Source organism: Galleria mellonella, unplaced genomic scaffold, assembly GCF_026898425.1.
Source record: "Galleria mellonella isolate WM207_F2 unplaced genomic scaffold, CSIRO_AGI_GalMel_v1 utg23, whole genome shotgun sequence".
Lineage (NCBI taxonomy): Eukaryota > Metazoa > Arthropoda > Insecta > Lepidoptera > Pyralidae > Galleria > Galleria mellonella.
In genome coordinates this window covers 907,035-933,281 of record NW_026442045.1, presented here as the reverse complement: position 1 = coordinate 933,281, position 26,247 = coordinate 907,035, and the positions used below count along the sequence as shown (strand labels likewise).

The 26,247-nt window shown below is 30.4% G+C and overlaps 1 protein-coding gene across 2 annotated transcripts in view; it reads left to right on the top strand.

Annotated features, from left to right (window-relative positions):
- LOC113513022 (uncharacterized) overlaps positions 1-26,247 on the top strand; it is a 239,493-nt gene that overhangs the window by 195,769 nt on the left and 17,477 nt on the right. The window lies entirely within an intron of this gene.

Below are 26,247 nucleotides of genomic sequence, written 5' to 3'. Positions count from 1 at the left end.
CTCTTCAATTGCTGTTCTACATTCTGTGACATAAATTACCTATTTATTTATATGTTGTTTATTGCGCCAGTTACAGACTAAAGAATTACAGAAAATAATTAATGTGATATAACAGAAGAGGCGGTCAACGGAAGGTAATTATCTACTATTGTTGACATATTTTTAATGTATCATCGAATCGATATCAAATTTTTACGTGAATATATAAAAATATTAATCGTTGACCACAATTATCGAAATTCTATTTAATTATTTATGTCACCATGTCAACCGCATCCTCAAGTGAATGCGTTCAAATCCAAAAAACTGCATATTCTTAACGGGTATTCTATAAATTGTTCGTAAATACAGTTAAACAATGACCAAAGAACATTTAAAGACATACGATTGGTGTTCTTCTATGACATACGATTGGTATACTACTTATGATCCTATATATTATATTTTTATAGTGTAATATACCCCTAACGCCCGCGCTCGCCCGCATCCAACCGTGTTCCCATGTTCCATTATTCACAAATATGACCCACTATGAAAAGAAAACAACCAATAAATATTTTACCCCTATAGTGACGTCATCAACCTTTATTATAAACAAGAGATCATTAAAAATTTAAAACCAAACTGTGTGGTTGTATCTAAATAAATATACCTACATATTTTCAGAATAGAATAACTAATAAAAATGTAGAATTTGTAACAGTAAATTGCATTACGTCTACAATTCTGCACGCACAGAATACACACAAGATATGAGAAATATGTATATTACCCTTCAGCGATCAGGTAAAAAAGTCTACATACTTCCTAGAATCCAAATGTAATGATATATACCTACTTATTTTATTTATTTATAATGTAGCCAAGAAATACGTGTATAATGAGTAGTTTCACACGTTTCATTGACATTTCGACTTTGCTTCCTCTATATTCAAGGGTATATCATCAATAACAAAGAACTTATTGGTTACACTAGAACTCTAGTTAAACTATTAAAGTCGAACTATGTAATCTGATAAATTTTTTAACACTAGCTTAATCGCGCAGCTTTGTCTGCGTAAATCAGTACATAACGTACCCTATGCGTTTGGTGCATGGGTAAGCTACAATATAGTCTATAACTTACCCATGCACCAAATTTCGTTCGAATCCGTTTAGTAGCTTTTGCGTGAAAGAATAACAAATGTCTATACATCTATTCTTACAAATTTTCATATTTATAATATTAATATAATTGTAATGTAATAACTATCAATGTGTAATTAGATCGAAAAAGTTCGAATTAATAGGATAATAGGATAATGAATAATAAAGTAAACAAAACAAAGCTTTCACGCTGTTTAAATTGTGCCGCTTTCAATTAATCAATATAATCGTGCATGTCACTTATTTCTCCATACGTTAATTTGTCTCGACTTATATCAATTTAATAGCAGACCAATAATCGGCGTACTAATTGCTAGGTTAAATGTTAACGCTAATTACATTTCCTCGCTGGGGAATCGCTTCGTTTGTGTGGCCTGAGAACGGCAGGCGTCGCGGAGGAAGTATGCATCGTTTGTTACCCTATATAAAGTCAGTATAGCCTAAAATCCTGGTGCCTGACTTCTACAGGTATAAGACTTTTGAATGGAACTTGGTTTAAAAGAAAAAAGATGGCATAATGCATCCGGATTGCCTTATTTTAGTTAGCCACGAAAATAGTTGTGATAATTTTGGTTAAATTCTCCCTCGTCATAATTAACATCAACGGAATTTTATTCTTTTCTATACATGGTCTCGATAACATATGATTTTCTATAAAAAATAACAGCAAGTGAGAAGTTTAAAGTTAAACAGTTTGTCTAAATGAATGGTGCTGTTTTATGAATTATAATTATGCTCAATTATATATTATCTTTTCGACTGCATTGTAATTTCACTCATATTTCATATAAATAAAAATTTATTAGAAAAAAAAATATAGTCTGTTATGTGCATGGTACTGCTCATGTCTATAGACGACAGTTACCACTTTCCACCAGCCGTCAGCTTGTTTGCTATTCTAAATTGCGTAAAAAAGTCAGCAGCCGGGTTTTAACCAAATATCGTCTTGAAGTAGATGTAATGTAGTATCGTACCATCAAATAATTAATAAGTTTTAATGCTGCATACGTTGGCCCGCATATGCGTACATAAATAATATTAACAGACGGGAGACTCGGGGGAGGCAGGGCAGAGCTCGCGACGCGTCGCTAACGACACTCCGAGACTCCGTCCGACGCACCAATCACTGCTGTAGAATGAATAATCTACTATTCCAACTACATTAATAGCAGTGCTATTCGTGTCGTGGGCTCTATCTCAATTGATTGTAATAATGTAATTAGCAGACAATTTAATCACAATTCTTTAATAAACAATTTCTTATTCTTTTCACTTCGATATGTATTTATCATCTATTGACATGGCTTTATGATCTCTTCAATTCCACACAGTACTAATTAGCGTAATAGACTAAGAGATTTTTGGCTTAATATCTAATTTTAATTTGCATAGTAACAGTATAAAATAAACAACAATTTATACAGAAAAGGTAAAGAATACTTCTACGCGTGAGATAATGAATAAATCTTAAAGTCTATTTAATTTACAAACATTTAATGAAATGATATTATTATCTGTGGTATATATATTTCACCAGCTACGAGTAGAGCCATTGTATTACTATATAAATCCTACTAAGCTGAGCTCTAATAATGTCAAATTATTAAGATAAATCCGTCAACCCAAATGAATAATAATGACAAAACAGGAAAAGGAATTAGGAGTTTATAAAAGTAAACGCTACCTTATGCAAAAGAAAAAGAGCAATCGTATGAAACGAGTTACATTTTCTATAATAAAATATTTTTTATAATAGACAATGCAACTATAAATAATAATTTACTTTAATACTTTAACAATAATAAAATTAATTTCTTATTTTCAATTTACTTCAAAAAGAATTTTTGATTATATTTTTTCATGTCGGTTACCTTATATCTCTGTCAGTTTTAAACCGATTTGTAAAATTATTTTTTATTTGAAAGGATACACAGGATACAGATTGATCCCATAGCAATTTTATCAAAATTGGATTAGTAGTTTTTAGATCAAAATTACTAGTTTTGTCACAATTGAAGTCTTTTTTTTTTGTGGGACTATCTTTAATTATTCTCTTCTTTATTAATCTACTTTACTTATTTTTTGTAAGAAGTACTTTAGAATACTCTCCACACAATCATAAACTTTTAGAAGTTATAAAACAGCTTAAACCATTTTTTTTTTTTCATTCTTAAACCATAAATTATGGTTAGCCATCACACTTAAATTTATGGTCTCTCTCTCTTTCCGTCAAAAGAACACAAGGAGAAAATTAAGCTTATAAAACGTTTCCTTTTATACGTGTATCTATATTTTTCTTCTTAATTGATGTGGTCTCAGTACTGCTATCTCGTACTATCAGTATTCGTATTTTTGGAGATAATGCAAATATAGTAATATCTTTACATTATATAAATCGCGCTAATTTTTGTGAAGGCCGCGCTTAGACCTCGCAAAAAGAGGGATCGACCTCGTATTTATCATCTTTGTGATATCATGATGTGCGTAGTCTGATGACGGTCGCTCGATGCTTTTACTTCAGTTCCTAGTTTCAGCTCTGGACGGACGTGCTTCGGACAAACTACATCATGTCCTGGAAAAAAGAGATAGCTAGTAAGTTTGTTGTTTATTTCCGCAATTTTAATAGTTAATCAGGAATTGTATCCATTACTAATAACTGTGCAAAGAGATACATTTCAGTGATGAATAGAGGCTCGAGGTGTATCATCAAGTGATAATTACGAAACACATTAGAATTGTTTCTGCCGGTAACATATTTGATTCTCCTCTCGTAAAGCAATTTTAGTTCAGTCATCCTTTTTATTTTATTTGATTCTTAATTACCCAGGGCAACTTATTCAAATCGTCGGCATGTAAAGCACGTATTTGGAACATTAACCGTCGCGCTAATATACGGCCGGCACTCAGAGCAACCATTTCGAATCAAGCGACTATTAATCAGTCTGTACGTGTATATTATTTTCCTGTACTCAAATTATTACAAGTAATAGAATTAAAGGATTCTTTTATATTTACACCACAAATGTTGCAATCAAACAGGCCTGTTGTAAACAGTTACGGATAGTCTACGTGTACGGTTTTAAAATCTGAAATATATAATACATGGATGTTTCTCACCTGAAATGTCGTCTCTCCTTAAACCGACTAAAACTCATGGAACATCCCATAGGAACTATTGAAAAAATATAAGACATAACAATGTTAGATAAATGCGATATTTGACTATGATCTACTGCAAGGCGGAAGCACCTATTTCGCCATATTGGCAACCACAATTTATGAGCGAACAAACTTCGTAGATAAAAGTAAATACAATGTAATCTGATGTTTTAATTGTTTCTGACGCTGATATCCACTTTACATGTGTTAATAATTACATCACAACAAGTTAAAATTAAATAACAATAAAAATCGTAATATAACATTATGCGAACTTCGTAAAATATATTAGTCGCGTTGTCTTATCATAAAATAGGTATTACAAAAAATAATAGTACCTAATTTTATCTTTATGAACAGTATTATCTAAAACACAGACAATTTACTTATAAGTAAGTATTGCATGCACACCAATTAATCATATTCCATATTTGTAATTTAGCATAAAATTGTAATATTCCGTTTATAATATTAAAGAACTTAATAATATTAATGCTTCTGAATCAGAATTGACTTCATATTTTCATTCCATTCACAATAATAATTTATCTGATCGATTTATCGTCGAGTAAATTAATATATATTTATGTCCTCAATTTGTAAATATTCATTTTTTAAGGTCAGAAATTAATAACTGTTTCAATTAAATATCTCGCCTCTTAAATATTAACATTTAGAACTAAAATGTGATTGTTGCATAAAATAACAAAAAATATTTGTAACAATAATAATGTTCTTTGTCTGTTGTTATAAAAGATTTCCTCGCTGTAGATAATTGTAGATAATTTATATATGTATATATATAATATAAATATAAATATATATATAAATATATATATATATATATATATATATATATATATATATATATATATATATATATATATATATATATATTATGTATGTATGTACATATTATGATTATGTATCTAATCTATTCTGATATAATACAGCGGTGAGTTACTTTATTTGAACGCGCTAATCTCTCGAACTACCAGATGGCATTGAATAATTCTTTTTACATATGATAACTCAATTCTTGAGGCAGGTTTTAAGCTATTTCACGTCACAATATGATATGAATTCAAAGCCAAAATTACTTTATTAGAATATTTTTTTAAGTGGGAAGTGCTAGCGCGAAATATCTGTTTAAACCGCATAATGTTATCAGTTTATTTTTGTACTAACAGGTACCTATTGGATATTTTATTCTATTCTTTTTTGGTAGAGATTATAATTATAATCTAAATCATTAATTTTTAGGTAAGAATTGAGTATATAGATACAAGCAACATATCGCCTTCATCAATTCATTTAAGATAAGGAATCATCTTAGTTAATAATATCTTCAGTTAAGATAAAGAACAATTTGGATTTAATAATGAATTGTGAAATTAGATCACTATTAGCGTAGACATTGTGTAACATAACATACATACGAAAAATTGAGAACTCACTCTTTTTTTAATTCGGTTAAAAATAAATTGAAGATGTTTTTAAAGTGAATCGTAGGCAAGCGACGCGCACGCCCGGCGCTCTGAAATGGCACGAATGCCACCAATACCGGCGTTTTGCAATTCACTTTTATTGAAAGTTTGCCTTGTACGAGATGAAAAATATTTATATTGCAATCTCATGTTTCATTAGATTTACAACGTAATACATTTACTGCATGTCCTATACTAACTTGGCAAGAATAGAATATTAAATGTTACGTTAAATATTATATTATTGTAAGATATGCGTATTTTCAACCGACCTCAAAAATAAGGATGTTCACAATTCAGATGTATTTTTTTTATGTTTATTACCTCATAACTCCGTCAGTTCTAAACCGATTTGATTAATTCTTCTGTTATCTAAAAGTAACTGACCGATTAAGTATACTTACAGATTAGTCTCATAGAAATTTTATCCAGACGGTTCAGTAATTTTTAAATGAAAATATTTTATTTTCTCACAATTGATGTAATTTTTTTTTTGTGGGATACAATCTTTTGTAAAAAAAAATACCTAATATTTCAGGTAAGTTCAGTATTCATTGTTATAATATCAGTATTCATTAACTAATAAAAAAAATCATTAAAAATTTGAATTAAAATACGAGCATTCATAATATTATTACACCTGTAATCTGTCGAGTTGGTATTATTATACTAACTAAATATATATTATAATAGAGATATAATAAAATGTGATTTCTTTTCGACGACCTCTTAGACTGAATTTTAATAACGACTTACCTATGTAGGCATGTAAAATATTACTATTTAAATATTACTAGGTAAGTATCCAATACAAATTTTAAAAGAAAAAAATTCTACACAATTTTAAATAAGTATTATTTTTAAATAAGAAGATCTTGAACTCTGAACACTCGCGTAGTCTCCACTTCCTGCACAGACTTGATTCAACAAAATGTCACATAAAATACGAAGGCACTATCAATAACGAAGGCGCATTGTTTAAAATTCGCGACCCGTCAGGGATTTGGCACTTCAGCGCGAGTTTGGAATTCATAATACTTTTTATAGTGACCATCTTGATTTGGATGCGTTTGATGTATCGCTACTGGTATTAGCGTATAAAAAAAATTGTCGACTAACAAACTAGAATGTACAGAAATATTTGTCTTGGTATATGATGAAATTTATAGGTGGAATTTATTCAAGGTGAAAAGTGTTCTATAAGTGATACGAAAAATGTCAATCACGGGACTGTCTGATCTAGATCAGACTAGATCTTAGTATAGTATGTTTTTTGTTGTTTGGCAACCCATGTTTTTTGTAAAAAAATATTCAATATCACTAGTAGAACACTCTATTAATAGGATGATAATGATTTCGATTTCACCCTGTGTAATGACTAAATGAGTAAAAACTATTGATATGAAATCTAATAAATCTACTCGCCATTCAACACGTATCATGGCAGCTAGAGCAATAAAATTATACAAAGATCAGGCCAAGGCAAAAACATTGTGTTTAAGCAATTAACACTTGATCCTAAACGTTATCTTGTATATGACCGCATTAAACATTAATGAAAAATATTAACGCTTAAAAATTTCAATGACAAATTATTATTAAGATACGATTGAGTAGTACAGTATGTACTAACGGTAATAAATTGTAATAACAAATTATTTTACGAGTCAGAAGAAATAATTTGAACCTTAATAACAATCCAGGTCACAAAAAACGACTCGCAAATTTTCAAGTGTTTGTTCATTCACGGGCCTAAAAGGTAACCGACCCCGGCCCAGAGCTTTATTTTTCGTCTACCAACGAGTAGGTAGTTGTACAGCATTGCGGCGAAAGATATAATTTTGACAGTGGACAGGGTTGGCCCCGTAACACAGATAGACTTACAATTGGAACGTGGCACGTGACCTCGCTTATCGTTTTATCGACTTTTTTTTTCTCTTATATTTATATTTTAAAAACACAGATACGTTCTGAAGACTTAATTGCAAATTTTTAACTCCGAGGTAAAACGTATAAAATAATTAATGAAAACTATACTTATAAAAGATTTTAATTAAATAAGAAAATGGCTTAAAATAAAATCAATGTCGTATCTTAAGTATAATATAATGCATTATCTAAAAAAATTTATTACTGAAACTGAATCATTTAAATATCCACATATTTAACTACAAAAAATTTGTTACATACCAATAATATACCTATTCTGACACGATCCTTTATCTATTAAAGCCTTTTCCCGTTATGTAGAAATAGGTACACAACATACTTTACCTTTAACTCTGTCATGTTTTCCTAAATCTTCTTCCTCTTTTAATCATTCACTTCGAAACACTCTTAGTCGTATATTCCTTTCTGTAACCAGCTATAATGTTCTGTATAGTCTATTAAAATTAAACTTAATAAAAAGTTTACCATATTATGTTGAAATTTTCAGAAATTTTCAGAACAGTCTCTAAATAACATTAGTAATCAAAATATTTAATCAATTAATCTGTTTTATTTTTATTTATACTAGTATTAGATATCATCACACTGTCTTAAAGTCAGGTATTTGTTAACATTTTCATTAAAGCTATAGTTAACGAAATTTCAATACCAGTTTATATTAAAACTAAACCATCATTCATCATTAGTCAGTATGAAGGCACATTTCGTTCAAAACCGTTACGATATCCAATAAAAAATTTTGCAATTATTCCATCGCATCTAATACCCAACTTTTAATTCTGAAAGCAATAAAACACACAAAATATCAGTTTAGTTATATATATGAATTAATGCTTAAGTTCTCTATAATAAAGATATCGATTTTGCTGTTAATTGTTTTTACAGGCGGTTCTACTTCTTACCAAAAACATCTTCATACATTATACTTATTTATATAAGTTCCCTGAATGACGAACTCGCGTGCACAGCTGGTTGTACTATAATGTATGAAAAATATGAACATTATGTATTTGTTCAATTTCAGTATAGGTATGATTATCTGTTTGTTAACAAGTAATTATTACTTTTTTTAAACATATTATATTAAGATAATATTATTAACTAACTTCATTTCATTGTTTTCGTGGCTTTACTTGTGTGAATTAGAATAAAATATTTTCTACATGTTAATCCAGGATATGATTTACTCATATAACAATTTTCCATCAGATTCATCCAACAATTTAAACATGATTGAGTAGCCTAACAAAAATCTAAACACCTTAATAAACTTTCATAACCAGAGGAAGACTTTGTACAAAAGTCAATTGCTTGGACACCACTATCACATTCGTGTTTCTATCGTGAAGCAGTTATGTTTGCATGGCTATGTTTCGGTTTGAAGGGTGGAATATGACAGTGAATTTACAAATTACAGAGAAACATAATATATGGGCGAAACAGTATACTCTGTTATGTCCATGGTACTGCTCATGTCTATAGGCGACGGTTACCACTTTCCATCAGGTGAGCCGTCAACTTGTTTGCCATTCTAAATTGCATAAAATGCATTGTACCGTCTACGATAGATGATTTCTGGATTCCTTTGACATACAAAGCTAATAATTATAAGTGGATAAAAATACGCGATTTATATTATTTCTATCTTCATGTCAAGTTCCTTGAGTATTAGACAGAGAAAGCCTATAATTATATGTCATAAAAACATTACGATTATAATTACATTTTACATATGATGTTTTCCGACTGTAATATCTACATACAAACCGTTTGCAGATCTATCGAATTTCGATACAAATATTGTACGGTGTATTTGATAACGTTAATAATATCAGTTCTATATCAGCGGTGAGCAGTAGGTATGTTGTTAATGGTTTATCGCATAATGACGCTACTCAAGGCCAATCGTAATAAGTTATTGTTTATGCAAATGTACACCAGTTTTGGTTAACACCGCTGGATTATATTGCGACACATGGTTAACTGACCATAGTGGTCACATTAATTCCACGGCTTTTAGCCTAGGAAAAACTGTCATTTATATTACTACTATATTACTACTGTATTCCGCGGTTTCGGCCCCGTAAGTATGTAGTATCCTACGCCCTGCTGTGTGGTCCCGGCATAAAATGGACAACCCCTTCCTTTCCCATTTCCCCGTTCCTTATGACAGTCTATAGGGAAGTATACAACCTACGCCCTACTTAGTACATAACATATCCGTCTATTAAATTTCGTTTAAATCCGCTCAATTTTTTTTTATGAAATAGTAAGATCTATTCATATATGTATACCTTACCTTTCGCATTTGTAACAGTAATAGGAATCTCGACGAAATGTGAACATGCCGAGTACTACGTTCACCACAACACCAGTCGACAAATACGTCTAATTCATTAGGGATACGATATAATCGGAAACATATTTTTGTCATTTATCATTATGGAGCTTTACCTTTAATATACCATTGCGGCAATTCTTAAATTCTTACTCACGGGTTCGTGGAAAAGTCAACAAAATTCCGCGAATCACCGTGACATTTCATCAATACATTCAAATGAACAGTATAAGCATGTTTATGAGTTTCTCGTAAGGCAACTCGCATCCAAATAAGATGAATTTGTACATAATAATTTGTATTTCTGTTCGACACACACGTCGTACACGAGCGACATGAAATTATTGTCGCTCGTGACATTTTTTTATTTTTTTATGATGTACATGAATTTCCTATTTTTATTACTATTTTGTATTTTATTATTCTATAAATATTATTATTACACTAACTAGTCTCTAGTATTACAAACCAAATTCATAAACTTTATTAAGTTTGTATACATACTAAGAAAACTGTCGACAGTTTTTTTTTACGAACATTTAAAAAAAAATTCATTATTTTTATCAATTTTATAAGCCTACTATCGAATTTTAACATACAACCATTCAGTTACGAAGAATTTGTCATAATATTAATTACTTTACCCATATGTAAATAAAATTTATCAAAGACGTCATTCTCGACCCCGCAATGGCCTATTATTTGCATATTGACATAAATAAATTCTTTGTAATTACAGGTGTACAATTTGCCAGCAAATTTTCAATAAAGATTTCGCATACGAGAAACCTACGTTTACACAAGTATTCTCTACTCACTATATATAGTTGTCGGCCTTGAAAACGACAATTTTGTTGTCTTACTATGATAATAGATAATTTGAAACAGGATTTTAATTCTTTTACCTCACATCAAAGTTTAAAATAATAGTAAAAATATTCTAAATGTACATAAATTGGATACATCATTACCCCCTTATATATCTGATACTTCTCCAATAATAGTTACATTTACACTTCTCTAAGCAAGTAGGTAAAATTATGTTAATATATGTAAAAAATGGTTCTTTCCACTTTTTGATCTCTCTTTAGGTATAAAAGATAATTAGTTTATTTTGGCATAATATTGTGTTGATCTACTACTTATTAGTAACTACTACTTATAATATTTAATTTTGTATTTATGGCATTAATTTACAATTAATTATTGATTTATCTAATGACATAATTTTATAAGAAAATGACTTGTATTTATCTCACTTGACATTTTGAATATGATTCGTTACTTGTATGTAATTGATAACCCTAGCTGTTTAGTTCCCATAATTTATGGGATAAAACTCATATTACTGCGAGTATTTCATTTAAATAATTAGTAGATTATCTATGTTGAAAGACTAAGCAAAACATACAATCGCCTATTACTTAAAATGTATGCCTTTTTTAAATAATACGACAATACGTTAAAAATAAGACGGTCGTCACTATCCTACAGGAAGCACAAATAACAGTAAAAATGTAGTAACATTCTATACTTAATATTTATATAAACACGCACATTAATAAAGTTCAGACCGTCTAGTCGCCAGAGGTGTCTGATTATGTATATCATGGCCTCGACTCAGTCTGATCACTCAAACGGCGAGGATATATAGGGCAGGCCGACGGCGCCGCGGGATCCCATTTTGCGAACGCCTGCAGTGTGTCTCGCCGCCGTCGCTGTTGACTAACCTTTTGTCAATAATATACCAACATACTTCCACTAAGGTCATCGACATAGTTCCGTTTTAGTATCGCTATTCTATTGCCCCCGTCTAGAACTATATCAGCAAAGTAACTAATGGTAGCCCTCGCAGTTGATTTGCGGTCGCCACTGTTAATCCAACCCGCAAATAGGTAAACGCGGACAGGCCTCTAGAGGTTACTAATTAAGTCCTAACAACAGATTAGTCTCTGTATATTATTGGCCAAAAGAGATATATTTTTCGAACAATAAACTCTTTTCTAAATAGGCTTATTAATAATTTATAAGTTAGGCACTTATAATTCACTGTTTGCATTGTGACTTCCTAATTAATTATTTAGTTTTTTATCCACTTCCTTATTTCCAACCGACTTCAAAAGAAAGAGGTTCTCAATTCGGGTGTTTTTTTTTTATTTTTGTCATAATTCACTGTTTATGTTGTGACTTCAACCTTTAATTATGGAATTGAATAAATCTTGTTTTAACTTTAATAGTTTTGAGCCAATAAAACAATTTTTAATGTTTCACTTATAGACATTACAAATCGCTTATGAAATTATTATTCTAAAAATTTGATCTACTTATATATCTTCCTCGATTGCCTTGCTATAGTCAATGCTTTCTTCGAGCTAGCTATAATTTTCCCATTATTGTAAAATGAAATAATAAAATATCTACACGTCAATTACTCTATGATAGAAGAATAGAGCGCCATAATCCTATATCCTAACACACATCAAGTATACACGTCGTTTCCAGAGGCTCTTCATTCCTCCCTATTATCTATACACGCTAGATCTATGTCAACTAACTTCATATGTATGTTTATATAACCAATTAAGTAATTGATATTTATTACTTAATTACACTTAAATGGTTTTACAGATTTAAATGAAATCTGATACACATGTAGATCATTTCATCATACGCATAAGAACAGCATGTGTTAGGTAATTCTAAACGTTCGCGTTGTTTACACTAATTTTAAATACTCAATTGAAACGTCGGCAATAGCAAGTACGTAGGTTATATTTACCTGTAAAGGCCTTTTCATTGCGTTAAGCCCTGATTGTGTATTTAAAATACGTTGCATATAGTCTACATGATCATATGCAACGTACTATTTATCCTAAATTAGGTGCGTAAAACACATAGTAGGATACATATAATGTTGTATACTTTATTTTATTTTATTATAATTTATATTTCGTGTAGACAAGGCCGTTATAAATATCTAATAGTATAAACATATTCGTACCAATATTTTCCAATAGCCTCCCAAGTAAGTACTACAATCAATAAATCGATCGCATTTTAAAGTAATATGGAAATCTACAATGTAGAATACTGCATCAAAATAACACTCTATACCAATTGGTCCGTGCATTGAGTAGACGAGGGGGACAACCCTCCCTCAAGGTCGCTAGGGTGAGCCAACCATATACACTTAGTTTAGTTATATAATGTAACACGTTGGTACTAACGTCTTGCTTCGAGATTATTACGACATGCTGTTTTAAAAGCTGCGTAACCTAAATGGTTATAATAATGGGCGTACTCGAATAGTCTACAGACAAAGCACTTTAATCATTTTACTATACATTTTTACAAATGTGGTATAATTATTTTATACTCTATATACTCGTAGATATATAAATCAATAATCAATAATAGTATAAAATAAACATTAGAAACTCGCAAATCAATAATAGTATAAAGTAAACATTAGAAAGATTACGTAAATTAATACATTATAGTTTTCTATTTGTTACTTAGCCTTTGAACACAGCTTTTAATATTTGTCTTTACTATCATTTGAATTAAATTCTTGAATAATCTCAGTTTTGGTTTAATTTCAGTTCAAACCGTTTAAAGTAAAAATACCATGGACTCTCCGTAATGTTGTGGAGTTCTTAATTTTGAATAACAATTTACAATAACAATTACAGAAAATCTCATAAACTAAAATTATCTGAATTTTAAATACAATACCGCCAAAAAGTTTTATAATTCTGATGTAATCTAATAATTTAATATAATAAATAATCTTAAATGTAAATAGTTTTAAGCTACTGCATATAGGGCGAAATTCGCAATTCGACTGTATTATTTTGTGTGTATAATTCTAAATCAATTAACTGGGGAAAAAAGATTGTTAGTAATGGGGTCAGATAGCCTCAATACAAGCAATATACCCTATTAGGTCGACCTCCACGTGGTTCCCCCTGGAAACCATCGTGGTTAATTCTAGTCGAATTCGTCAGGATAGGCTAACTGACCTGCTTTCATCCTCATCTATCGTCTCCCATTGGTGCACTGCCAGTGTTACCTACAGCACAGGTGGGCTTGCCATATCATTATCACCCATTAAAAAAAAAATTTTAATATTTTTTTTTTTTTTTTTTTGCAATAGGCAAGGTTTACTCTATTTCTCTTATATTAATTTAAGATTTAAGTTGCTGTTAATATATTGCGGAGCAAAATCTTTGTAATCTATTGAAAATAAGAATTCATTCAGTGTCTTAGTAAGCCAGTACCACTCAGTCGTTATAAGGGCTTTAATCAAATATTAGATTTTTAATGATTATATTGTTGATCAAAATTAGTAAATCAAAGACTTAAATAAATAATTTTGTTACTTTGAGATTTAGTTAAATAATGTAGAAAAAAAAAATATTACAAATGCAAAATATTTTTTCTTGAAATTTGCTCTTCTCCACTGATAGTTAACACGACGAGGTCATTGACGCTCATATACTTATTTTGTTCGCTTATCTTGTACATATCAATCTAAAATGAAAAAGAACCTAATGGTTATTTATGAGATCTAGTGATTATTCAAACCAGTACCATAATTGGAAACCTTATTACCGTTGAACCTTTATCACCTTGTGGCGTTAAATCTTTTCCAAACCATCATCCTACATGCAATGTGCAGAAATTATTATTTTCAAGCTTGATAATACCTAATAATAATTGTGTTAATTTTTTCTTATCGGTATTAGCGTGAACAAACACCATGACACGGTTTTATATTATGAAGGTAAATACTCAATCATCCAATTATAGCCAGAGATGATCTCTATTAAATTTAAATACTTTTTATCCGGTATATTTCCGAAAAAGGAAATCAAATGTAAGTAGGCACTTGATTCCTTTTTTTTTTTTCAGAAATATACCGGACGCTTTTTATATTTAGATTCCTACCTAGATACCTACTCCAACAAAACCCACACAGGTTTATTTCCGTGATCTCCGTTCCGTTGCCTCGTATCGATATTTTGCTTTAATTATATCTAAATACCTACTTACCTATTACATTTTATTCTTTATGATCGCGTATTGAATTTAATCTCATCGTATCAGAATATCATGCAAGACAAAAACCGACACCTACATCAATAAAGGTGAACGACCTTTACATAGTCGTTCTGTTTTTGAATTTATTGGTACTATATTCAAAATCTGTGGTTGCAATCATTTCGTAATACGAGACAACGCCACGCGAGCGACCATGCTTATAAACATCTACTCCACTCCAACTTAAGGCCGCCTCTGTGAATGCGAGCTCTTCTCATAGTTACCGGCGTCTTTCTGTGGCTTCGATTGAAATCGGTTCTAGAGATCCGCTTCAGCGAGCAACTGTTATAAAAAAACGTTCGTAGAATGTTTTATCTCACTAATATTATTTTTGTGAAAGTTTGTAAAGATGCTTGGATGTATAGATGTTCATTATACAATAACGATTAATATGAATTAAAATTTTTACACAGATATAAAATTTCCTAGACTAAACACAGAAGATTATTTTAGGTAGGTACTTCACATGAGCAATGCCGGGTATAGTATAAATATCAAGTAATAAAAAATCAACTTATTCAGTATGAAACAAGTTTAGATTTAGAATCTATTTAAGATATAGATTTTGTGCCTACTTAGATATAAAAATAAGTATTATGTTTTATCTTTATTAGTAAATAAATTAATAATAATTATTATTCGCAATAATGGACAAAGGCAAGACAATGAGTAAATGATTCGGTCAATTCATGTGTCAATCAATATAAGAGTATAAGTCACAGAAAATATTTATCTAATAAATACCTAGAGTTTGCCGTAAAGAAGGAAAATCGGTCATTATAAATTTACATCCTATTAGGTCTAGTCAAACTGTTAAATTTTATAGCTATATGTCAGTAGTTATTCGCACTTTCATCACGCTTTTGTTATAAGTATATTATTTATCAATACAATGATGAGATTAGCATTACTTGTGTTCAATATGTCTACTACGATTTGGATGTATGCCAATTAATGTATAAATAGTACCGCCTACATGCCACATGTTTAGGGTTGCCACAGTGCCAGGAAATACAGGAAAGCCCCGGAATTTTGCATCTAATATAATATTATGTTCATTATTTATATTTTGCTGACTCCAAATTCCCGAGTAGTTACAATCTTTACACCAAAATAATGGTTTAGAAACAGGTATTCCTATTAGACAGGTTTGAATTGATTTTCCACCAGAAGCTATTTAATAAGCCCTCAATTTTTTAATTTGGTTGACCTGACCGAGGTTGTCCAAATTGTATTTTTTTTTTAGTTTTTACAATTTTTTCAACAATAATTTACATTTTCCTTGTCATATTAAGTATTTATCTATTAATATTAATACCTAACGGGTAATTTTATATTTTTCTATTCAATATTTCCAATTCAATAATAATTAAGAGTTAGAATTTGAACTGTAAGTGCGGCCGTAACCTTTGACAACCCTAAACACATCACACTTATAATACTTTGCGGACAAGCGGGAGTGCTCCATACTAGAAGCACTGATCTAACAAACAAAAGGTGGGGGTAACGCACGCGAGAACGACAAAAAAGCTGCGATAAAAACATGCCGAGAAACTAAACGTCATGTCTAACCAATCTAAGGACGATGACCTCGCGAGTCACAAATCCACACAGCACCTACTCTAATACAAACCTATCTATCAGTACATCTTATTAATGAGGTCACATTATAGTATCAAAAATAATATTTTTCCTTAATGTAAAGGCAAATGTCCTAAGTCCTACACGTGTGTCTTTAAATTAATGATCTAAATATTGTACTTTTGATAAAAAGAGAACGTATCCTTCTAACATACATACAGCTATGGGATTACCAACTTTATTATCTGTAATTTAAAATTCACCATATTGCTTACTACCTAAATCTGGTATAAAACAAACAGGCAAAACAACTAGTATCTATACAACACATAAATGCCATTATTATTCATCTTGGCAAGAGAAATAATACAGAATCATTACATGCAGATATTTTTGAAAAAGCTTTGTTATAATACCAACAGGATCGGTGTCACTTAAACACAGACCGACAGATGAAACTGACATTTTCTTCTATTTCAATCTGTAGTTTTAGGAGTTGAATGTGCACCAATTTTCTGTTCCATAAAGCTAAACCACGCTATTCCATTCCAGTAATTATCACGCAGTAGAGCTATCAAGCGAAGATTTTAACGGTACTTCATTAGTGATAGTGTACAACTTCAACACTTTTACTAATTTTATTACAAATAAGTCATATATATCACTATATAGTATAAAACAAAGTTGATTCCCGTCTATCTGTACCTATGTATGCTTAGATCTTTAAAACTACACAACGGTTTTTGATGCGGTTTTTTTAATAGATAGAGTGATTCAAGAAGAAGGTTTATATTATACATACTAATGTAAATAAATGCATAATATAGTAGAGAAACACTGATAATTTTACAGGTTTCTAATGTAATGTCGTATTGTAATGGGGGGCCGGAGACGCTACTTAGTATCAGCATTGCACCCATATGAAGCCGAGGCGTATCGCTACTTATTAATACAATAAAGAATTTTGTAGGTTTTACTCCACAAAAAAATGCGACTCCAATCGTAATAAAGTTAATATTAACCAGTAATCTCTCTTATTTTAAAACAAATAAAAGGCATTTAATGGACGATGTATTCGTCAATGAATAGGGGTGGTTAATATATAATAATATCTATATATTGTATTTTCAATATCTAAATACTGGCCCAAAACCAGATATATTCAATATTTTATGTTATTTAACATACAATGTTGAAATGAAGAACCCAATTTAAGGTCCCAGAAAATCAAAATTAATATAGGTGTCGGAGTAGTAACGATATTATCCATGTCCACAGATAATATAATACTATACTCCCATGCCTATCCATCAGAGATACCATTTGAAGGAGGTATTGATACATTACATTTAAAGTATTTAAATTTAGAATGCGTAATACAGTACCATATCAGTTGTTAATTATCCACTGCTGAACATAGGCCTCCACCTATCGGAGGGTTTTGCCAAGAATTGTCACGCTTGGCAACTGCATTTAGGCCTTGGTGATGTTTAAGGAGGACCGCTGCTGCCCGTCCCTTGACCAGTAAGTTAATGCGTAACAGTGTGTCAAATATCAAAATATAGGTATATATCAAAGATTGCCTGGAAGAGATCGCTTTTAGCGATAAGGTCGCTCATTGTTTTCTCATTGTGACTATTTCTTGTAATTGTTTGTATCTATAATAAGTTTACTATTGTAATCTTTTGGAGGAAACAATAAAGAGTATCTAATAATATAGATACGACAAACAGGTAAGGATCCAGCTTCAATCGTGAAAAAAAATTTATACGAGCCGTAACCTATAGATTGTGAAAAGCATTATCAAAATTGATATTACAACGGGTTATGATATCGCCTGACTTCAAAAAAACCGCATAATAAATGTTCTAATTGATGAAAATGTTTGTGTTATTTATTTTATATATATATACTATATTACCCTGGTCTATTACTCTGTCACGTAAACAGGTTTTAATTATTGTTTTGTTAAAAAATATTCCGTGTGTTAATTCAGGACATATCATACACGTGCATATACAATATCTTTTTCAAATTCGTTCTGCCATTTAAGCGTGATTGAATAACAAATTCAAAATATCTTTATGAGCTTTCACATTTATAATATAAGTAGGACTTAAATATAGAAACACAAGTTAGATTGTTAATTTTTACAACTAAAATGAAGTATACCAAAAATGCATATCTACGAAATGGAAACGTACGATTACTTACTTACTTTTTAACTTACTTATTATTTAATAAAGTACTCTACAAATCTAGTGTAGATTTTTTATGAGTGGAAATGAAATGATAGCCCCGCCTGCGCTATCGATATGTATACACAGACGGGGCACCAGTAAATGATGATAAGGGAGGATGATAGTAGGTCAATTAGCTCATCATCTCGAATTCATGAATTAACCACTTTGGTTTCTAGGGGGAACCCGGAAATCAACCTGATAGTATATATTGCTAGCAATGGGGTTGTTAAATCCTATTACTAACAAACCCTTTCCTCCCACTCTAGTATAGATTTATAAATTTTGTCTGAAATAAAATATAAGTGCCTACTTACCGTTTTCCCGTAAAATAAATTCGAAACACTTCTGCAAATCACTAGATTGCAAGCTACTTTATTTACAATATACAATGAAATTGCTTTAAATAATATATAACTGTATCGCGTTTGTTTTGAATAGGGACAATTTATTCGGCACAGCAAAACATTATACCGATCGCTACTCGTACACAATCGGCCGCGGTCATTGACAGCGAAGCATGACCCGAACTCCAGCCAAAATGTACTCTATAATAGTTTAACAACTTACTATTTGGCCCATGAATTTACCGCCTATTTTATTTCTCTACACATTATGGATTTAATGCACCTAATGGTCAATTATATTATTATAACAACAAGAGAACGTGTACAATTACAAAAACTCCCAAGTTTTTAAACGTTATTGCTGTCGTATTTGTTTTATATCATTATTAGCTTTTACCCACGATTTCGTAGTACTAATAATACTGTGTTCCACAAAAAAATCTGATTTCAATCAAAATGTGCAATATCAAAAGTAGCAAAATCAATTATTAATATTTAAAAAAAAATACTACTGATCCGAATCTATTTATAACTGACAGAGTTATGAGGTAACAAACGTAAGAGAGTACCACCGATTTAAAACATTCTCCTTTTTTTGGAAATCGGCTGAAATACTAGCATAGATTACTTTTTAGTACCTTTTCAATACGGTCATTCTCTATCCCAAATACTATGTATGTGTCAAATATCATATGCCAAAAATTTCAAGAATATTGGTTTAACCGTTAAAACACACAAAAAGTCACAAACAAATAGAATCACTTTCGTATTTATTATAAATTAAATTTAATTAAATTAGAAAGGATTATTCAATGTATCAGTACATATTTATAGCATTCACACTGTTATAACAAATGAACTGAGCCGATTTTATCTGCGTGAATTAACATTAAATAATCCTATTTATTTAAAATAATAAAATTGTAGTCGATCTGTGTACAAAATGTCGATTAAACCAATCCAATCGTTTATACATGATTGAGTAACAAACATCCAATCATTTTTACAAACGCGTGAATTTATAATTTAATAGGATCGTTCAACACTCCATTTATTAAAATCCATCCACCAATTTAGGCTACACGCTGCCTGGCTCAAACAATGGGGCATACTTACATACACACCTACATATACATAAATATCTACATACTTCAAAAATATTAAGTATCCCCTTTTTTCGGCAGTGAAGTAGTGAATACAAATTTAGTATGAATTTTTTATGCATTTAGATCTTTTTATGCAACTAAAAATTGTTTACAGAATTATATATCTCGACTAATTTAATATTTTTTTTATAGAATAGAAAATTACGATGGTGTTTTATTAATGTCCATAAGTGATAGTAACCGTTCATTAAGTGGGCCACGCTTGATATCTATCTCTAGATACATAAATAATAAACAAAACGAAGCACGCTCTCTCGTACCTCTTCAGGTCATACAAAACTCTACCTAGTAAATAACAAATTTATACGTGAACCACTTCCAAATATCACCACGTGGCACCTACTTATTTCATAGATATGTACCTACCATACATATTGACATAGTTCCGGCTCCGTCGTGGTTTCTATTAACGTTATTGGATTTACCAATACTTTGATGTCTTGTTTGTGGGCTAATAGCGCAGCCCGAGTCGAGGCCCCGTGAGAATCGAGACGGTAGTAAGTCGGCCGTACCACAGCATGGGCCAATTATCACAAAACTCAACGTCACTCGCTATGAGGCTCCACAAATGTACTGTTCTATCCAATTCAAATATTTATAGAATTATGTTTAGATCTTACCTAAATGGAGTTTCGACAAACGCCCGAAACAATTATCGACTAGTTCCGGATTGACGCTTCTTTTTTTATGAAAGTTCAAATAATACTCTTGTCAGCAATAGTAAAATAAGGGACATCTAAAAATACAATTATTGAAATATTTGCATAAACCCTTTCTTTATAAATATAAAACACTAAATTACTGAATAAAGAATATTTTAATGCACCAAAAACCAAAACTACTGAAGCGGGAATTTTTCACAATAGTTCTTTATAGGCAAAAATTTAACTAGGTATACTACTCTTCAACAGTTGTCTTGACTATTAAATTATTTACATTTTTATATTTACACTATTATACATATAAATAAAATGTATATGCGACACTTCTTTATTTCATATTCCATAGTGAATTTTATTGTCAAAATAAAATAATTACAAGCATGATATAATATAATATTTACGTATTTTTGGCGTCTATTACTATTGTATACAGATGTCAACTATTGAAACTTGAAACAGTCATATAAAACTTATTTAACAACTTTAAAATATATTACGAACAAAACCTAATAATCTCTATCAATTTATACTTTACTGAAAATTTATTAAGTGAGTTGTTTGCGAAAATATTGTATAAAGACCAATAGATGAATTAATATACTACGCTTATAATACTTCGATGCATGCGAAGGCGTAATCCCACTTCACATACTTAACTTGTTAGTCTAAATAGCTATAAAATACATGGAAGACTTACTCATTATTAATAGAAACTATTCACTATTCAATCATTGGGTATTAATATTTTATAATCATTACTCCATATGCAGAATTTATTTAGCGATCTATTTTGATGAAAATAGCTTTAACAAATTAATAAAGAAAAAGCCGATCGAGTGCACTCGAGTTTTGTTAAACTTTTTTAATAACTTTTACATTGAAAGATTAATTCATCTCAGTAAAATATTTTATATATTGTGTAGTTGCTCTTTTGAATTATTATAGAAGATATTGCATTCCTGCAATAATTTTAAAAAGAAAACATAGCCTACGCCTCGGCTGGATCTAATTAGAAAAACATAATTCAATGTTATAAAAATATACTTTTATTGTCATTTTATATCACAACTGTATATGTACATATTATTATGTTGACAGTTACTGTATCTGCGTCGCTTAGTGTCTGATGAGAATGCTTATTTATTTTTTCTAAAATTATATGAATAATAGTAATAGCCGTAACTTAGTTTGAATGGAATTCGGTTAGTTATAAACCTACCTATGTATTGTTAATATAATAGGTATCTATATGCAAGTAGATTGACGTCTTTACATTGTATACATACATTACATTTGTATTTGCAGTCTACAATAAACCTGAATATTTATTCAGACCATAATATATTCCAAATAACTTTTACAATAATTATACATATAAATATGTATATATATGTAAAATTTAATTGTTTTTAGAGATGGCATAATCTTCCGACGTAGAAGTATGGAAAGTAAAAGTTTTAGTTATATGATAGTTCAACTAACATCATTATCTCTAAACAAAAATATAAATTTATCTATCTTATTACCCGTCACTATATAAATTACCATAAATCCTTTTTTTCCCTGAACATCTCATGGGGGATTTTATTACCGAATTATACCACAAAAAACCGACTTTAATCTTAATAACTTTTGTAAATACGACTGAAAAGTATCATAATAAAACTACTGCAGTAAATATTAGCTTTAACATTAACTGTTGACTAGTGTTTATAAAGTCAGAAACGATTACAGATCCCATCAAACAGACATCAATTACAATGGTGGTCAGAGTTGGTCACGGTACATACGGTACGGTCAACCTCGGTGGTCCGCACCCGTAGTCCGCAGTCCGCAGTCCGCACTCACAGCATTACTGTCGGAAACCGTTACAAATTCGCATTGAAAAATTACCCACCGTCGTGGTTAAGGTTGTTCGTAAATGCCTGTTATTGCTACCGTTGCCTCTTCCTATTTTTATCCTACTCCCAAAGACAGAATGTTACTGTTTTTCTTGTTTATGTACCTACATTTTTTATGGATGAAAATAAAGCATACCCCCACCTGTTAAAAATGTATAATGATGGGGTTACCCATAGTACCCAGTAGATTTTGAAATGATTAAAACAAAGTAAGGCGGTACATCGTTACGTATTCATCAGCAATTAACCATTGGCCTTCGACTTGACAAGATATACTGCTAAAATAGGACTAAAATATCAACAATTCCTTTCTTGTCAAGCACGAAGCCCATAAGATGAGGCCTACTTTTACAAAGCTGATCAAGTGGCCTGATATTTATAGGGTTTTATTTCCAGTTCCCTTGCAAAGGTATATTGTACTATGAACCCTTATTACACCCTAAGGATGAAAATTAATAGGAATATAGGCATTTTAAATGTAAATTTATAGTTATATAATATAATTAAATAAGTTTTTTATAAGCTGGATATTGTGTTATTGTAAATAGAAGTATTCGTAAAGAGAAGATTCATGATTACGTGGTAAAAATATTCATACATTTTTAATAAATATTTAAAAGTTTACCTAAACTACTTTAGTTGAGTTACGGGAATAACTGGTTAATAAAAAGAATATAATTATTAAGAGTTCAATTTAGGTAAAGGGCCGTGCAGTGAGGATCGCTTCCCGTCTTTCTACGACTCATTAATTTTTATGTCTACCATAAAAAGAGACGTCACCGGCGAAGTAACGCTACGTTTTTAAAGTTTATATCATTTAAACATTAATAAATCTGTTAACATTTACTTAAATTACTTTATCCCGCACTGCTGCCCATGTGGGTTATGATTAAAATTGTCTTATTTATTTTATCTAGCAAATGGTCCATCTTTACATACCTCTCTACATCTTACATACCTACTATGGTTATTCAATCAAACTGTGATTAAGTAACAAACATTTACAAAAACTTTCATATCTAAAATATTTGCATATAGAGTAAAATAGTAGTGTGACAACATTATTGTATCATATTCTAGAATTTTTATTTTCTATTTTTAGTATGTATCCATGTATCTATACCACATTCTGTAAATACCCACATGATTATAATTTGTTATGGATACATAATAGAATTATACAGGTCATTTTAATACAAAATAAATACTTTTTATCCCAGAATCCCAACGGGAATTCCAGGTCTTTATATTTGAGGACAAAAATAAATTTATTATACATGATCCGTCTGTAATTTAATACTCGCTGTGATCTGCATTGCGCCAACAACCTTGTACGCAAAAGAAGTAAAACATCGTTTCAAAATAGAAAATAGGTATACATATAAGAACTTTGCTTATGAATTTTAATTTTATTTTAATTATTAAAAAAAAATTGTATTTGATTTAAATCTTTGTTTTAATCTTATAAACTCCTTAATTACTTTTAGAGAAAAAATATTTTTTTTTCAAATAAATTTACTTTTTATCTAAGAATTATGCATTTATTACCTTACTGTAATAAAAGAAAACACATTGTGTATGTGTCTGTATTCTATGTAATTTAAATGCACAGACTTTTAACAATAGTTGTAACTATTGTTTCCATGATGGTTATCATGTAAAATGGTAACTCATTTGGTATCAGTACTCACCTTGGCATGGCGTAGAATCCCCACATTCTACCAAACTATAGAATGTGGGGGATCAATCATAGCTCTATGATATTTTTTGCAATCACACAACAATTACATAAATTATGAATCTCATAATTTTTTTTATTAGTTTATTTTCTACTTGAATAAGATTGTGTCTATTTTTTGCCATACCGTAATAGAAGACTCATTCTATCAAACACTTACCCTGCATTCTGTGCAGTCCAAATACAGCTTGGGGAGCTTTTTGCGTCCGAGTCCGCGGCGGGCCTAATTGCACGCTCGCTGTCGCTAATTGAACGGTTAGCCGTAACCGGTCGCGGTCGCGGTGCGCGGCGCGCACTGTTTGTTAAACGATCACGCGCATAACATTAATGTGTATACACATACAGTTTTTACATGCGTCCGTATTCAGAATCCATTAATTGATAGCTCTACAAGGAAGGAAATAATATAATAATACACGCTAATAATATTAATAATGTTAATTTACAAATAAAATTGGCAGAAATTATTTCAGAAGAATTAAAGAAAGAATTAAAACTATTATTTTTCTCAAAGGAGATTATAGAAACAATGTAAAAGAGCAATAAGAGACGGCTCTACTGAAATATTATCTCTTAGAAAAAAATATTTTACTTCACAAAAAAGCAACTTAACTCTTAACGTGAAATAAGTTATTTCGTTTACAATTAAATATTGTGTCCCACAAAAAGAACCGACTTCAGTTGTGACAAAACAAGTTATTTTGATTTAAAAACTAAACTATTGAAGTGATCTTGATAAAATTTTAACTAAACTGTAAGATAAAAAAAGAATTTTGTTAATCGGTTTAGAACTGATAGAATTATGAGGTAACAAACATAAAAAAATACAACTGAATTGAGAGCCTCCATCTATTGCAAGTCGGTTAAAAATTAGAATTATCAAAATCAGTACAAAATACTATAAATAGTAATAACTACAAAATTACTAAGATTTTTAATTTTTAAGTCAATTAAGAATTGATGAAACCTAAGTTTTTACAATAATTTAAATAGTAACAATTGTCGCATAATCAAATTGCTTCTACATAATTTGTTTTCATTCGTAACCTAGAATTTTGTGAATAGAAACAATCAAACTTCAATCATTTGTATCGCGTTCGTATCAAACTTGTAACTCCGCTGTTTATTCGTTTATATTAAAAGTCCACAACAATAAAAGCGGGTATCTACTCTAACTTGCGAACGAACAACATTTTCGCGTGTTTATGACCGTAAGGCAATAAAATGTCCATTATTTTCTTAACATCTTGGCGCAAGCGAAGTATCCCTAACTAATTCTTGGGACCGAATGAAAAAATATTCCATGAACGAATGAATATACAAGTAATTTGGTGATCTTTAATAACATTTTTAATTACATTACGTGTGAGAACTGATTGTTTATTATTTTACATCGGCCATTCGTTATATTTACTCACTACTAAACATA